The sequence below is a fragment of the Pseudophryne corroboree genome, chromosome 3, assembly GCF_028390025.1.
Source record: "Pseudophryne corroboree isolate aPseCor3 chromosome 3, aPseCor3.hap2, whole genome shotgun sequence".
Classification (NCBI taxonomy): Eukaryota; Metazoa; Chordata; class Amphibia; order Anura; family Myobatrachidae; genus Pseudophryne; species Pseudophryne corroboree.
Window position 1 is genome coordinate 424,665,033 of NC_086446.1, and position 15,902 is coordinate 424,680,934.

Here is a 15,902-nt window from a genome sequence, read left to right on the forward strand (position 1 = left end):
AACTTATCAATGACTGTTTTCACTACTGTGCGCCACACAATTTTTACCCATGCTCCCCTGCATTTATCCATTATGTCACTTCAGCATCTCCTGAATATGTTTCATACAACTCTTAGCATATTACACTTAATAGGACTTCAAGTCTTCGCTTCTCTCCACAAGCCTGCCGCCCGTAATGACTTTGGTTTGTAATAATGATTTGCAATAAACCTTCTCTTTAACACCTTCTATTACTTCATATAAGATATGCCAATAATCATTCATAATTCACAAATAAATAACTGTCACCAGTTGCCATCTGTTCCTCTGTAAAGGCTGCTCACGTAGTCTGTTCCTGATCTGACCTGAATAGCTTCTTCAAAAGTGATCATCTCTTTGTCCCTCTACGTTTCTACAGAGGTTACTCTCCGTTAACTGTAAACATTTTACTGTGAGCTCTGGGCAATTATTAACCCAGTAAAAGAGCTGGGAGCAGTGACTGTCCCCTATCAGTTCAATAAGAGCCCATCTCTGCTCCATTAGGACTATTGAGGGCGATTAGCTTCTGCCCCAGGGAGGGAACTATTAAAACAGGAGCAGAGAAGCTTAGTATACAGATTAACCTACACATGACTATACTGGACAGAATTGTGTCTTTATCTCTCGGTTTCCCTGCTATGTACAACTTGTTCTTTGTTATAGATCAATTTAGCTATATCCCAAAGTTTTTATTCCAGAGTTCTATATTCCAAAGTCAATGCATTTACCAAACCAGTCTCCTGTGAATCACCCCCTATTGCTTTGTCTGTTTTGGTTATTGTGTTTTAAAAAGTTTTTAGCATAACAATATTACACACATTTGTCAAGTCCTGTCTTTCCTTCTAGACTTCATAATGGAAAACACCATGGATACTACTCAGTGATATCTTTACAGATAAATCACACAATATTGTCAAAAAGCATTTATTTCCATGACTTTGCTGACATATACATAATACATATGACGTGTATAAGACATTTTAGGGGATTATAGAATATTATAGAGGACCACACCAGTGTCGGACTGGGGCATGTAGGGCCCACCGGGGGAATGCAGTGGTGGGGGCCCATGTTAGGGGTGTGGCCAGTCTGCTGAGGGGGTGTGGCCTGCCACCTCATTGGTTTGACTAACCATTAGAGAGTGCAACGTCTGGGCCCCTTCATAAATATATACAGTAAATTCAGCTGCTGCATGCATGATAATGTACCAGATTAATAACAGCAATGCACTGTAGAAAATACACTATAGTCCAGTATAAGGTAACATATGTATAATGTATAATTCAAGTGCACAGACTGGAACCTGATTCTTGGAGCAGAAGGTGGGCCCCCAGGCAGTAAGGCCCACCAGTGGTTTCCCCTGTACCCCTGTGGGCAAGTCCAAGCCTGGACCACACTAACAAGCACAAATATTTGGTGAGTCATGTGTGCACCACACCCGGCCGGCACGCGTTAAGCGTCAGGAATAGTGGGAGATGGGGAGTTTGATATCTCTGAATTTTACTTGCTTACTGTGTTAGAACTTAGTGAAACTATTTAGAGACCCCCATAAATGTGCATGGCGACCACATTACGTGAAATGGCTCTCCTCAGTATCATGAAAAAAATGTATATTTGTCTAGAGATGCTGAATCTATATTTGACTACATTAGAGCCAAGTGACTAGACTCTACTAGACTGGATTCGGACTAAGGGTGTGTACACACGGTGAGATCCTTGCTATGCCCGATTTTTACTTGCGATTTCCCTTGAACTCCCCGGAGCCCAGATAGTACAGATTTTGACTAACTTTTCTTGAGATATGGACTATGTGTGCTTACGATTTTGGCTTATGTGAGATTTTGGCTTATGTGAGATGTCATTGACATGTGAGATGAACTAGATAGTACACCGATCTAGCAAGGATTGACTTGCCTGCACAGTCTATCTTTTCTTGCGATGCCGACCTGGCGGGACCGCGCATCGGGATCGAATCGGGATCGCAAGGTGACTTTCACCTTGCGATCTGCAGTAACTTTTCTTGCGATTTTGACTATATAGTCAAAATCGAAAGAAGATATCTCACCGTGAGTACACACCCTTTTTAGGGTGTGTACACACGGTGAGATTCTGGCTATGTACGATTTTCACTTGAGATTTCCCTTGAACTCCCTGGAGCCCAGATACTGTAGCACAGATTTTGACTAACTTTTCTTGCGATATGGACTATGTGTGCTTACGATTTTGGCTTATGTGAGATTTTGGCTTATGTGAGATTTTGACTTATGTGAGATTTAGACTATCTCATTATAATAGTGGGACGACATTACAGGGTTGGGGGGAGTGTCTTTTTCGACTGTCAGCCATTTTTAAAGCAGTGTATTTCTGCTCTGTGGCTGATTTTTGTTAGATTTTTTTGCAGGGAACCCATGGATTCTACATGGACAAGAGGACCGAGTGGCTACGTGGGACACTAGGTAAGTATGTGCGAGTGTGTCGGTGTGTGTCAATAAACTTTTACCTTCACGGTGTGTGTGTTTTGTCTTTCTTGGGGTATTTCTTTTGTTGTGGAAATATAGGTATCAGCAGGCCTTTTAATTCTCTGCATGCTGGTACTTGTGGTTCTCCAAGTACCAGCATGTGGGGGAGGCTTGCTGGGACTTGTAGTTCCACAGCAAAAGACAATATTCTTTTTTGACACAATTTTGACTATCAGCACGGCACCCACCGCCCAGGGGTGCTGGGGACAGCCTCGGGCTTCACCCCTGGCCCTTGGGTGCCTGGAGGTGGGGGACTCTTTATTTAAGGGGTCTCCAACCCCTCAGGGAACCCCGGCCAGGGGTGACTAGTTGGGGTGTGTGATGCTGCGGCCGCAGGGACCTATATAAAAGTGTCCCCCGGCTGCGGCATCACCTCCCTGGCTAGTGGAGCCCGGTGCTGGTTTCAAAAATATGGGGGACCCCTACTCTTTTTGTCCCCCGTATTTTTGGAACCAGGACCGGTCCAAGAGCCCGGTGCTGGTTGCTTAAATATGGGGGACCCCTACTCCATTTTTCCCTCATATTTTTGCAACCAGGACCGGCTCAAAGAGCCCGAGGCTGGTTATGTTTTTTTGGGGGACCTACACATCATTTGTTTTAATTTTTAACACTTTCTTAACATTTTTACACAGAAGCATGCACGGATCTTACTGGTCTGTGTATGCTTCTGAGTAAGGGGGTCATTCTGACCTGATTGCTTGCTGCAGTTCATCGCAGCGATCAGGTCAGAAGTGCGCCGAATGGCTGACAGCCGACAGCTGTCATGGCCTTGTGATCGCCTCTGCCTGATTGACAGGCTGAGGCGGGAGGGGGCGGCACGGCGGCGTTCGGCTGCCGTTTTGTGGGCGCGGTCCGGCCAACTCAGGCGTGGCCAGACTGTGCGGGGGGCAGGCTGTGACCCGGCCAACGACGAGTAGCTCCCAGCCAGCAAAAGCATCGCAGCTGTATGATGCTTTTGCACTTCTGTGGGCCTGACATGCGGGGAAGACTAGCCCTGTGCTGGGCGTCCCCCTGCATGTCGGTGTGCCTGATCGTAGACCTGCAAAATTATGCAGGGCTACGATCAGGTCTGAATTAGCCTCTAATAAAACATGACCCAAAAAAAAAAACATAAACAGGATGCCACTAAGATCATTATTCACTCACTGATTATTTCCAGACTGGACTACTGTAATCTCCTCCTAACTGGCCTCCCTGACAATTACCTCTCTCCACTCCAGTCTATCCTCAATGCTGCTGCTCGGCTCATCTTCCTCACCAAACGCACTACATCCACCTCCCCTCTCCTACTAGCCCTTCACTGGCTTCCCTTCCCCTTCAGAATCCAATTCAAACTTCTCACTCTCACTTACAAAGCTCTCACCCAATCCTCTCCCATTTACATCTCTGACCTTATCTCCCTTTACTCTCCCACCCGTCCTCTTCGCTCTGCTAATGCACGCCGCCTCTCCTGTCCCCTGATTACTTCCTCCCACTCCTATCTCCAAGATTTTTCACGTGCTGCTCCCTTCCTTTGGAATTCTTTACCTCTCCCCCTCAGACTCTCCACCTCTCTACAAAACTTCAAACGGGCTCTCAAGACCCATTTCTTTACCAAACCCAGCCAAATCTCATCCTAACCCCCTGTTCCATGCTCTCTATGTACCCCATCTGTGTCACCCCTGTCTGTCTACCCCTACCCCTAGAATGTAAGCTCTCACGAGTAGGGCCCTCTTCCCTCATGTGCTCACCCTTTTCTTCTTTAATAATTCTCAACTGCCCAAATCACAGTTTTTGGGCCACCTGGAACTTATCTCTGTCATTTACTGGTGTAGTTATGCTTAGTTACCCTGTACTTGTCCAAAATTGATTTCAACTGTAAGTCACTGTTTTGATTATGTGCATATGTACTCTGTAATTGGGCGCTGCGGAACCCTTGTGGCGCCATATAAATAAATAATAATAATAATAATAAAAAATTTGTGGTTTTCGGCAGTATCCCCACCTCCGTCACAGCAACACTCAGCTCCCATCCACACCCCCCCCCCCCCCCAAAAAAAAAAAAAACACCACCCCCCCACCTAAAAATGCTATAGGGCGTTTTTACTACCTGCCGATAACACAATATAAGCCCCTTTACATTTTTTAAAAATACACCACACAGTTTGTTTTTGCAAAACTTTATAAAAATATTAAACGCCAATGCCAACTCTGGCCAGGATTCATAAGCTGTACCATGAGAACGAGTGCCTTTGGACAGGGACTATGCCAACAGAACAGGAATCGGGCATATCCGAGTACAGTAGAGGGAAAACAGTGCAATTTTGCCTTGGGTGAAGAACATCAGCAAATTTACAAACAGTCTTGAAGGAACACAAGAAGTGCAGTCATCACAACGATCCGTAGTCCGGGACAGTGAGGTCACAAAACCGACGCTGCAGTACTAATGACCTCAATACAGTTCACTTTGAGCAAGAGCGTAGGATAAGGTCACCAGCTGATTTTTCAAACAAAACTAAAAAACCGGGTACAAAAAAATAATTATAAATTAAAAAAGCGTGGGTCGCCCAGCACAGACGACTGTGTACTCGGCATGTCAGAGTACATGCCACTGGACGAGGTGCTAGATTGGGGGGAGGGGCTGGGCTGTGTGGCTCTCGACGGAAAAAAATACGGTTGCGGAGGGGGGTTTACCGGCGCATGCTCCATGGGGGGTTGTTTGGGAAAGGGGGACGGGCCAAATTTGGGTGATACCAAGGGTCAGTTGGCACTATCTCACACGCCGGCACCAGTGTTTGGCGCCTGCCGCGTGAGGTAGCCTCAGAGACTAACCGTTGGAGGATGAATTTTTGTTCATCTGTCATCAGGCGCATCTCCGATGCAATAAAATTGCCAAATTGTTGTTCGGCATCCAGGGGCCTATGCAAAACCTCCTCAACGCGTTGAAAAAACTGCTGGGAGACAGAGGGGCTGCTATAGGGGGCAGAAGCGGTCCTCCTTGCCGTGCGCCTTGGTCTTCCTGGGCGCGCCTGTGGGGTTGCCAACGGCTCCGCTACCGGCTCCTCCACTTCTGCCCCTTGGCCTGTGGTAGGCTCCACCTCCAGGGTAGCATCCTGCAATATCAGAAAAACAAAAATTATGTCTATGTCAAAATTGGTGGGTGGCATATGAAACAAATGTGTGTGTACTTACCAGATCCAGACTCTCCTGGGCCTCCTCTTCGACAAGAACTGGAGACTCTGGATCTAGAGCGTCCCGTGACCTTACCCGCGCTTCTTGCTCTATAATGAACTGAATTTGGTCCTAGTACCACAGCGTCGGTTTATAGACCTCATCAGTCCCGGCTCCGGATCGCTGTGAATCTTGCACCTTCTTGCGTTCCTTCACGAACACTGTTCGGAAATTTGAAATTTTTTACTTCACCCAAGTCACATCAGCCGCTGAGTTCCTGCCTCTACTGTACTCAATAAGCTGCTGATATGCCCGATTCCGCTTGGTTCTGTTGGCATAGTCCGGGCTTCTGACACGCCACAGGCACTCGTTCTGATGGTACAGATCAATGAATCCTGACCAGAATTGGCAGTATTCGTCTGTTGACATTGCTATTTGAAAATAAAATACCACAATTAACCGTCAAAATACAACCGTCACATACAAGAAGCCAAAAATGATTAATAATTATTTTAATATATATATATATATATATATATATATATATATTATCACCTTAAAATACGCACCACTCCAAAAACGCATCCCTTAATGCGTCGCCCCCGTCCCCCCAAACATTGGTGGTGTACAGTGTCAAGGTCTCTATGCAGCCTCCACTGTCCCCATGTGACTCCCAGTGGTGCAAGTAAAAAAAAAATTATTCGTGCTACTGTGTGCACGTGCCAAAGGTGCGCAGCCCCCCCCCCAAAAAAAAGTCTGTGGCCAAATGCCACAAGGGGGAAAAGGCAATTAACTGGGGGTGTGATACACATATGGGGGGGGCAGATACACATATGACCCAATAGTGCCAGGTACACAAATGCCCCCCATTGCTGCCTGGTACCCAAATGCTCCCCATTGCCAGATACATTGCCCCCAGTGACAGAAACACTGCCCCCCCAGCACCATATTGCTCCCAGTGCCAGATACACAGCCCCTTATCACATTACAGCAGGCAGAGTCCCCATTTTACACATTACGGCAGCCAAGAGTCCCCTTTTTACACATTATGGCAGGCAAGTGTCCCCATTTTTACACATTATGGCAGGCAAGTGTCCCCCTTTTTACACATTATGGCAGGCAAGAGTCCGCCTTTTTACGTTGCCCCCCAGTGCCAGATACGTTGCCTCCCAGTGTCATTGCCCACAGTGCTAGATACACTGTCCCTGTCCCCCCCCCCAGTGCCAGATACATTGTCTCACAGTGCCAGATATGTTCCCCCACAGTGCCAGATACGTTGCCTCATAGTGCAGATACGGTGCCCCCCTAGTACTCCCCCCCCACAGTGCCAGAGACGTTCCCCCACGTTCCCCCACAAAGCCAGATATGTTCCCCCACGGTGCCAGATATGGTGCCCCCAGTACTGCCCCCCACAGTGCCAGAGATGTTCCCCCACAGTGCCAGATATGTTACCCCACAGTGCCCAAGACGTTCCCCCACAGTGCCAGATACGGTGCCCCCCAGTACTGCCCCCCACAGTGCCAGAGACGTTCCCCCACAGTGCCAGATATGTTCCCCCACAATACCAGATATGTTCCCCCACGGTGCCAGATATGGTGCCCCCCAGTACTGCCCCCCACAGTGCCAGAGACGTTCCCCCACAGTGCCAGATACAGTGCCCCCCAGTACCGCCCCCCACAGTGCCAGAGACGTTCCCCCATAGTGCCAGATATGTTCCCCCACAATGCCAGATATGTTCCCCCACAGTGCCCGAGACGTTCCCCCACAGTGCCAGATACGGTGCCCCCCAGTACTGCCCCCCACAGTGCCAGAGACGTTCCCCCACAGTGCCAGATATGTTCCCCCACAATGCCAGATATGTTCCCCCACGGTGCCAGATATGTTCCCCCACAGTGCCCCATAGTGCAGATACGTTGCCCCCCAGTGCTGCCCCCCAACCCCGCTGCTGATACTTACCGTTTCCAACAAAACTTTTCTGCTCCACGTGCTGGCTGCTGCTGCTGCTTCTTCATCCGCGCAGTGAAGAAAATGGTCCCGGCGGGGAGTGGCTGGATGACGCAGATCGGCATCGCAAGCTCATATCGCAAGCCACTAGAAACACTTGCGATATGAACTAGATAGTACACCGATCTAGCAAGGATTGACTTGCCTGCACAGTCTATTTTTTCTTTCGATGCCGACCGCGCGGGACCGCGCATCGGCATCGAATCGGGATCGCAAGGTGACTGTCACCTTGCGATCTGCACTAACTTTTCTTCCGATTTTGACTATATAGTCAGAATCGGAAGAAAAAATCTCACCGTGTGTACACACCCTTAGTTTGCTACTTAATATCATAACCCACTGTATTGCTGCTTACTGCTTTGTTCATGTTTACTTATTTATACAGTGTGTTCTGTGGCTGTCTGTTATATAAAACATGCAGATACCTCACTAAGGCTGGATAAACACCTGACAGAAAGGTCGGTGGACCCGCCATCATGCAGACTGTGTGGCCGATCAAGGTAAGTGAACACACTTACCTGTCATGCAGCTGGGCGGGCATTTGAATTTGCCCACCCAGCTGTGACATTGGCCCCCACAGCAAGTGTACGCATACAGGGCTGTTTCTAGCCAATTTGGCTCTCAGTGTGAGATTTCAAAATGCGCCCCCCCACCCCCATTGACATAAAAAAATGCGCCCCCCCATAGATATAAAAAAAGAAACATGCGCGCGCTTAAGACGTGCGCTCCCGACAAGGGTGTGTGGTCTCCTTAAAGTGGGCGTGGTCTCCTTAAAATGGGCGTGGCTTCATCTGATCTCATCATCGCGGCCATCACAGAAAAAAAAAGTCCCCATTTTACACAGTACGGCAGGCAAGAGTCCCCATTTTACACAGTACGGTGGCAAGTGTCCCCATTTTACACAGTACGGCAGGCAAGTGTCCCCATTTTACACAGTACGGCAGGCAAGTGTCCCCATTTTACACAGTACGGCAGGCAAGTGTCCCCAATTTACACAGTACAGCAGGCAAGTGTCCCCAATTTACACAGTACGGCAGGCAAGTGTCAAGTGGGGGGAAGGAAGGGGGAGGGAGGGGGGGAGAGAGAGAGACAACTTAAATTTGAAGATGTTCTTCCCGCTCTTCGGGTCGGGCCGCCTCTCCTTCCTCGCGCCGGCCGCCTCCTCCTTCCAGCTTGGCTCACCCTCCTCTTCCCGAGTACTCCTGCTTGGGGGGCGGACTTTCGCAGAATGATGCGATTGCGTCATGATGTCACGATGCATCCGCATCATTCCACGAAACTCAGCCCCCCGAGCAGGAGTACTCGGGAAGAGGGGGAAACAGGGACCAGCAAAGTTCCGCGGCGGGCGCCTCGTGCGGTTGCACGGCTCGCCCGCCGCAAGAAACGGCACTGTATGCATACATACAGCAGCACAATGCAACATCTCTGTAGATATATCAGCCACAGCTACACAGCTGATGCGATATGTCTGTGAACAACGTCGTTCACAGACATATCGCGGTACACACCTCCCGACACGCCCATGATATATCTGCCATTCAAGTGAACAGCCGATATATTGGCCAGTGTGTACCCAGCATTGCTCTAAGTATACTAATTTAATTATATCCATTCTCTATTTGCTGATATTTGTATGGTAAACTATCTTTTATTATTTGCTGTTTATGAAAAATGTGTTTTTTTTTATTTTTAATTTTGTACCTCTAAATGTGAAAATAAAACAAAATTGAAAAAAATAAAGTACAATGCAATAACTTTTGTATAATCTATTTCTCAGTACTGTATATCAATTAGAATTAAAAATGGCAAAATAGGTAACTATTACATATATTTTAGAGGATCACCCAAAAAGGCCCAGACACATAATTTGGGTGTAGGATCCATATGTCAATGGAATGCAGACCCAAAGGAAAGTCCTGACATTTTCATCTCTCTACCCCATACCCAGAATAGCTGTGGGAGAGTAAGGGGCCTATTATGTGTAGTGCAGACAAGCTCAGAAAATCTTGGCAGCGGCTCTGCCTGTCTCGCTTTTGTCAATTGTTTGTGATTTTTTTTTTCTCCCTTTATTACATCTCTATTTCTGCATTCAGTCCAGTGTCTCTAATTTCAATTCCTTACTCCACTTCTGCTGTGTTGCTTCTCAGTCTCGTTCTTCAGTCAACTTATATCAAAGGCAAAGAGTTCTAGTTGTGCCGTATTTTCCTTCGTGTTTGCATTAACACTATTTCTCAAAGGACACACTGTAGTAAATGCACAAGAAATAATGCCAGGGAAAGCGGGGCCTTAGGAGATGCACGCGGCGCCTGTTTCTCATTGTAGAACATGAAATGCCTGATTGAACAATGTCTCTTTAAAGAAAAGGGAAAGAAATTATTCTTTAGCAGCAAGAAATGGAAATGTGGAAATTAACTATTACTAAAAAATTGTGTATTTGTTTTTATTAAATATCACAAGGCTACATAAGGAGGGGGTACACCCGCCTAACGCTGTGAAGTGTTATCCAATTGTATATTTCAGTATTCTTTGTTTCTTATCTTCTTCAATTGCAATTTTGCTTAGTGTATAACTCGTTTTTAATTTAACTACCTGTGATAGCTTTAGAAAGCTTCATTATTGTGTCTGCTTTGCTAACAATCCACCTCTAAATCTTATATATACCCGTTCATTTGAAACTACACTGCTACTTTATCCATGGCCCTCCTTTCTCTCTCTCTCTCTCTCTCTCTCTCTCTCTCTCTCTCTCTCTCTCTCTCACTCTTATTTTTCTCCAATCTCTTATTGTCTGCATATTTATTTGTGCAGTATGCGTATTGCTCACCTCCCTTACTTGTTTTACAATCTCCTATACCTCTTTGTAGTTTTACCCTATGGCACCTTTGTGTCTGGCTTACCATCCTTTCTCTCCCTTTTACAGCTCTACTTCCTTTCTTTTCTCCCCGTTCCTCCTTTCTTTCCTCCTGCTAGCCCCCCTTAATTTTTTCTTTCTGCATCTTTCTTCCCCCAGTAACTCAGCATTACAGAATAACTTTATAAATATGTATCAGTTGGTCCTCTCACCAGAGCTTCTATTTAGAGATATTGAGGGAATTAATGGGGGGGGGGGGGTTTTCAGCAGAAACCGCGCGTTTCTTTACTTACAATCAGAGACGATTCAGAGGCTTCAGCTGCATTTATTCGCTGCCCGAATTCTATTTGTTGTCAAGGAAACCGGGCTTAGAAAACCATGATTGCTTATGCTGTGTTTGTGGCGTTCACACAGTGTGCAGACATCTTTATTACTGGGCCTTAAATATATGTCATGGATTCCGTGCGGGCAATGCAGCAAGAGGATCAGTGACATTGTGTTTGTGTGTCAGAAATCATAAACACCTGTGTGCGGCCAACTATGTTATTTTCATATTAAAGAGTTTGTGACTCCTATCATATGATTTGCAGTATGGGACCAAAACTGTGCTTGGTGCAGTGTTATGGGGCTTCGGATATATTCTACAAAAGCAGAAGAAAGGCAAACTAATGTGTTGTTTCAGGAATAACTGGATAAGAGTCAATTCCATTAACATAGCTCAAAGTAATTTGTCAATAAAACAAGTGCAGATTAGTTGACGCGTCAATGAAGCGGCATGAAACAAAATGATTACTAAAAAAGATAAATAGATATCATTAATATAAATAAATGTGATTTTCGGAGATGGCAAGTGCTAATTTCAAAAGAAGAAAAAGGATACTGGGTAAATAAATAAGAGTAAACGAGGAGACCACATGGGGCAAAATAGCTCCATTGGGAGGAGATTTATAAAAAAACTGGACAGAGTTAAAATGAAGAGGGATAAAGACCAACCTATCAGCTTCTGTCATTTTTCTAGCACAACCTATAACGTGACCAATAGAAGTTGATTGGTTGGCACTTTATCTTTCTCCACTTTATCTCTCTCAAAGGTTTGTTAAATCGCTCCCCCTTAGTATATAGCCATATTCCTTTTACAACTACAGAATAAAAATCTGCAATCCCTTCTTTCGCATGTTGATGGGCCGCCCATCACAGGGCAAGAGCTCCCAGCATGCAGGATGGCCTGCTCAATGGCTGCGACCGCAATTTAATTGCAGTTGCAGCAACTGTGGAAGACACCCTTCAGCTGCAGCTAGGTTGCATATGTAGGCGGTCAGCCGCCATTTTTCTCATGGGAGCGGCTGCGTGTGACATTACGCAGCCACCCCTACCTACCCCCATTTTCCCTGCGCCACCACCGTAATGCTACGTTACCGCCCCCGCCTGCCCCGCGAACGCCTCTGCCTGTTAATCAGGCACAGGTGATCACAGCCAATGTTACCAGATGATGCCGCAGACGGGGTTATTAGCGATGCGACCTTAATAATCCCCTAACTGCAGATTATGGTGGAATTAAGAGCTGGACGCAAGCTGCACTTTTTAATATAAGATACACCTTTGCATGCTGTGCATGTACACCAAATATCTATGCGCCCATATTCAGATATTTATGTATATCTGGCTTGTGACTCCTTGGGAAATAATTACTATGCTGCAGTTTGTCAGATAGCAATATGGTTTAATGCTAATGGTTTGTTTAGCATTACTTCCTATTATGAAAACTATCACAGATAGTTGTCATGTTTGACAAAACCCGCCATAGTGGAGTGACATACAGTAAAGGGGTAGGGATAAGGCAAGTAAGAGTAGACCAAGTACAGTAATGGCATGTTCATGTAAATGCTGTAATAGTTAGAGATGGTAACAGCTGCACATATGCTTGTCAGGCAGTGTGGCCCAGATTTATCAAGCCTTGGAGAGTGATAAATAGCACGGTGATAAAGTATCAGCCAACCAGCTCCTAACTGCCATGTTACAGGCTATGTTGGAAAAATGACAGTTTGGAGCTGATTGGTTGGTACTCTATCACCGTGCTGTTTATCACTCTCCAAGCCTTGATAAATCTGGCCCTAAATATGTTGCGGGAGCTTTATATCTGTAGCGAAGATCCGTGCTCTTGAATGTGATCTTACGCGCATATCTTCTAAATAAAATGTAAAAAAAATTTTTATGTTTGTCTGCCCCCATTACCCCCTAAAAGCGACTCAAGTATAAGCACTCATAGCATGGGCTAGTTTTGGCAATCATGCAGAAATAATAGCATGGGGTCCCCCTGAAGCAGCAAGAGCAAGTGACAGGCTATCTATGCTGGTGGCACTAAAACAGGGAAACCTGGAGTGTGGAGTCCCCTTTCATCATGTCACATATGACTGGACTCCAGAGGAATCAGAATACAAGTGCTTGCATAGTGCATACCCTTGGCAGTGAACATCATTGTTGCAGTTAAACCCCATGTGATTTCTCGCAGTCTAGCTAATCACAACAAAGCCTCACTATAGTTAGTTTTTGGATGCAAATGTATCCAGCTTTAAATCAGGGGTATTGGATGAGTAGTAAGTATGGATTTACGGCACTACCTTCCTATGCAGCCTGTGGGGTTTACCTTAGGTCTCCCTGAGACCAGATTAAAATAATAGTAAGAGGAAAGTGTGGAATAACACTAACGGCCCCTTAGTGTGTTCCCAGTAAATGTATACATTTATTAAATAAAATAAATACTCAGTATGACAATGCAAGAAATATAGAAAGGTGTACACCATTCTATGGGGTCTATTCATGAAGCAGTGAAAAGTGTGGAGAAGTGAGCCAGCGGAGAAGATGCCCATGGCAACCAATCAGTGTTGAGGTAACATTTATAAAACGCAATCTATAAAAGTATACATAGCAGCTGATTGGTTGCCATGGGCATCTTCACTGGTTCACGTCACACTTTTCACTGCTTCCTGAACAGACCCCCTTAATGTCTTTTTCTCTAACGTCCTAGAGGATGCTGGGGACTCCGTAAGGACCATGGGGAGAGACGGGCTCCGCAGGAGACATGGGCACTTTAAGAAAGAATTTAGTTCCTGGTGTGCACTGGCTCCTCCCTCTCTGCCCCTCCTCCAGACCTCAGTTTGATTCTGTGCCCAGAGGAGCTGGGTGCTTTTCAGTGAGCTCTCCTGAGTTTGCTGATAGAAAGTTTTTTGTTAGGTTTTTTATTGGGACTGAGGGGAGAGAAGCAGCCCTACTCTCTGAAGCTAGGTCCTGCTTCTTAGGCTACTGGACACCATTAGCTCCAGAGGGATCGGTATACAGGATCTCACCCTCGCCGTCCGTCCCAGAGCCGGGCCACCGTCCCCCTCGCAGAGTCGGAAGACTGAAGCCGGGTGAGTATGAGAAGCAAGAAGACTTCACAGGCGGCAGAAGACTTTGTGATCTTCACTGGAGGTAACGCACAGCACTGCATCTGTGCGCCATTGCTCCACACACCTACACATACTCCGGTCACTGTTAGGGTGCAGGGCGCAGGAGGGGGGGGCACCCTGGGCAGCATTTGGGACCTCATTCTGGCAAATGAACACATATATACAGCTGGGCACTGTATATATGTAGGAGCCCCCACCAAAGAAATAAAATTTAAGCGGGACAGAAGCCCACCGCCGAGGGGGCGGGGCTTCTCCCTCAGCACTCACCAGCGCCATTTTTTCTCCACAGCACGCTGAGAGGAAGCTCCCCAGGCTCTCCCCTGCTGATACATGGTAGAAGAGGGTTGAAAAGAGAGGGGGGGCACATAATTAGGCGCAAAAAAGTATATAAACAGCAGCTACTGGGTTAACATTAAGTTACTGTGTTATTCCTGGGTTATATAGCGCTGGGGTGTGTGCTGGCATACTCTCTCTCTCTGTCTCTCCAAAGGGCCTCGTGGGGGAACTTTCTTCAGAAAGGACATTCCCTGTGTGTGTGGTGTGTCGGTACGCTTGTGTCGACATGTCTGATGTGGAAGGCTATGTGGGAGAGGAGCGGGAGCAAATGAATGTGGTGTCTCCGCCGACGGCGCCGACACCTGATTGGATGGATATGTGGAAGGTTTTAAATGATAATGTAAATTCCTTGCATAAAAGATTAGACAAGGCTGATGCATTGGGACAGGCAGGGTCTCGACCCGTGCCTGATCCTATGTCGCAGGGACCGTCGGGGTCTCATAAGCGCCCACTATCCCAAATTGTTGACACAGATACCGACATGGATTCTGACTCCAGTGTCGATTACGATGATGCAAAGTTACAGCCAAAGTTGGCTAAATCACTCCGATATATGATTATAGCAATTAAGGAGGTTTTGCACATCACAGAGGAAACCCCTGTCCCTGACACAAGGGTTTATATGTATAAGGGAAAGAAACCTGAGGTAACTTTTCCCCCCTCACACGAACTGAATGAGTTATGTGAAAAAGCTTGGGAATCTCCAGATAAAAAACTGCAGATTTCCAAACGGATTCTTATGGCGTATCCTTTCCCGCCAACGGACAGGTTACGATGGGAATCCTTCCCTAGGGTGGACAAAGCTTTAACACGCTTATCCAAAAAGGTAGCCCTGCCGTCCCAGGATACGGCTACCCTCAAGGATGCTGCTGATCGCAAACAGGAGGGTACCCTGAAGTCCATTTATACACATTCAGGTACCTTGCTCAGACCGGCAATTGCGTCGGCCTGGGTCTGTAGTGCTGTAGCGGCATGGACTGATACCTTATCAGAGGAGTTTGATACCCTAGATAGGGATACTGTTTTATTGACCCTGGGGCATATTAAAGACGCTGTCCTTTATATGAGAGATGCTCAAAGAGACATTAGTCTGCTGGGTTCTAGAATAAACGCTATGTCGATTTCTGCCAGAAGTGTCCTGTAGACTCGGCAGTGGACAGGTGATGCCGACTCAAAACGACATATGAAGGTTTTACCTTACAGGGGTGAGGAATTGTTCGGTGAAGGTCTCTCGGACCTGGTCTCCACAGCTACGGCTGGAAAGTCAAATTTTTTGCCTTATGTTCCCTCACAGCCTAAGAGAGCACCGCATTATCAAATGCAGTCCTTTCGTTCACAAAGAAACAAGAAAGTCCGAGGTGCGTCCTTTCTTGCCAGAGGGAGGGGCAGAGGAAAGAAGCTGCACAATACAGCTAGTTCCCAGGAACAGAAGTCCTCCCTGGCCTCTGCAAAATCCACCGCATGACGCTGGGGCTCCACTGGCGGAGTCGGGGCCAGTGGGGGCGCGTCTTCGTAATTTCAGCCACATGTGGGTTCACTCCCAGGTGGATCCCTGGGCAATAGAAATTGTGTCTCAGGGTT

At 46.7% G+C, this 15,902-nt stretch overlaps 1 protein-coding gene across 12 annotated transcripts in view; it reads left to right on the forward strand.

Moving 5' to 3' along the window:
* The window catches only part of PTPRT (protein tyrosine phosphatase receptor type T), a 458,515-nt gene that overhangs the window by 405,880 nt on the left and 36,733 nt on the right, over positions 1–15,902 (forward strand). The gene's annotated exons all lie outside the window — the stretch shown is intronic.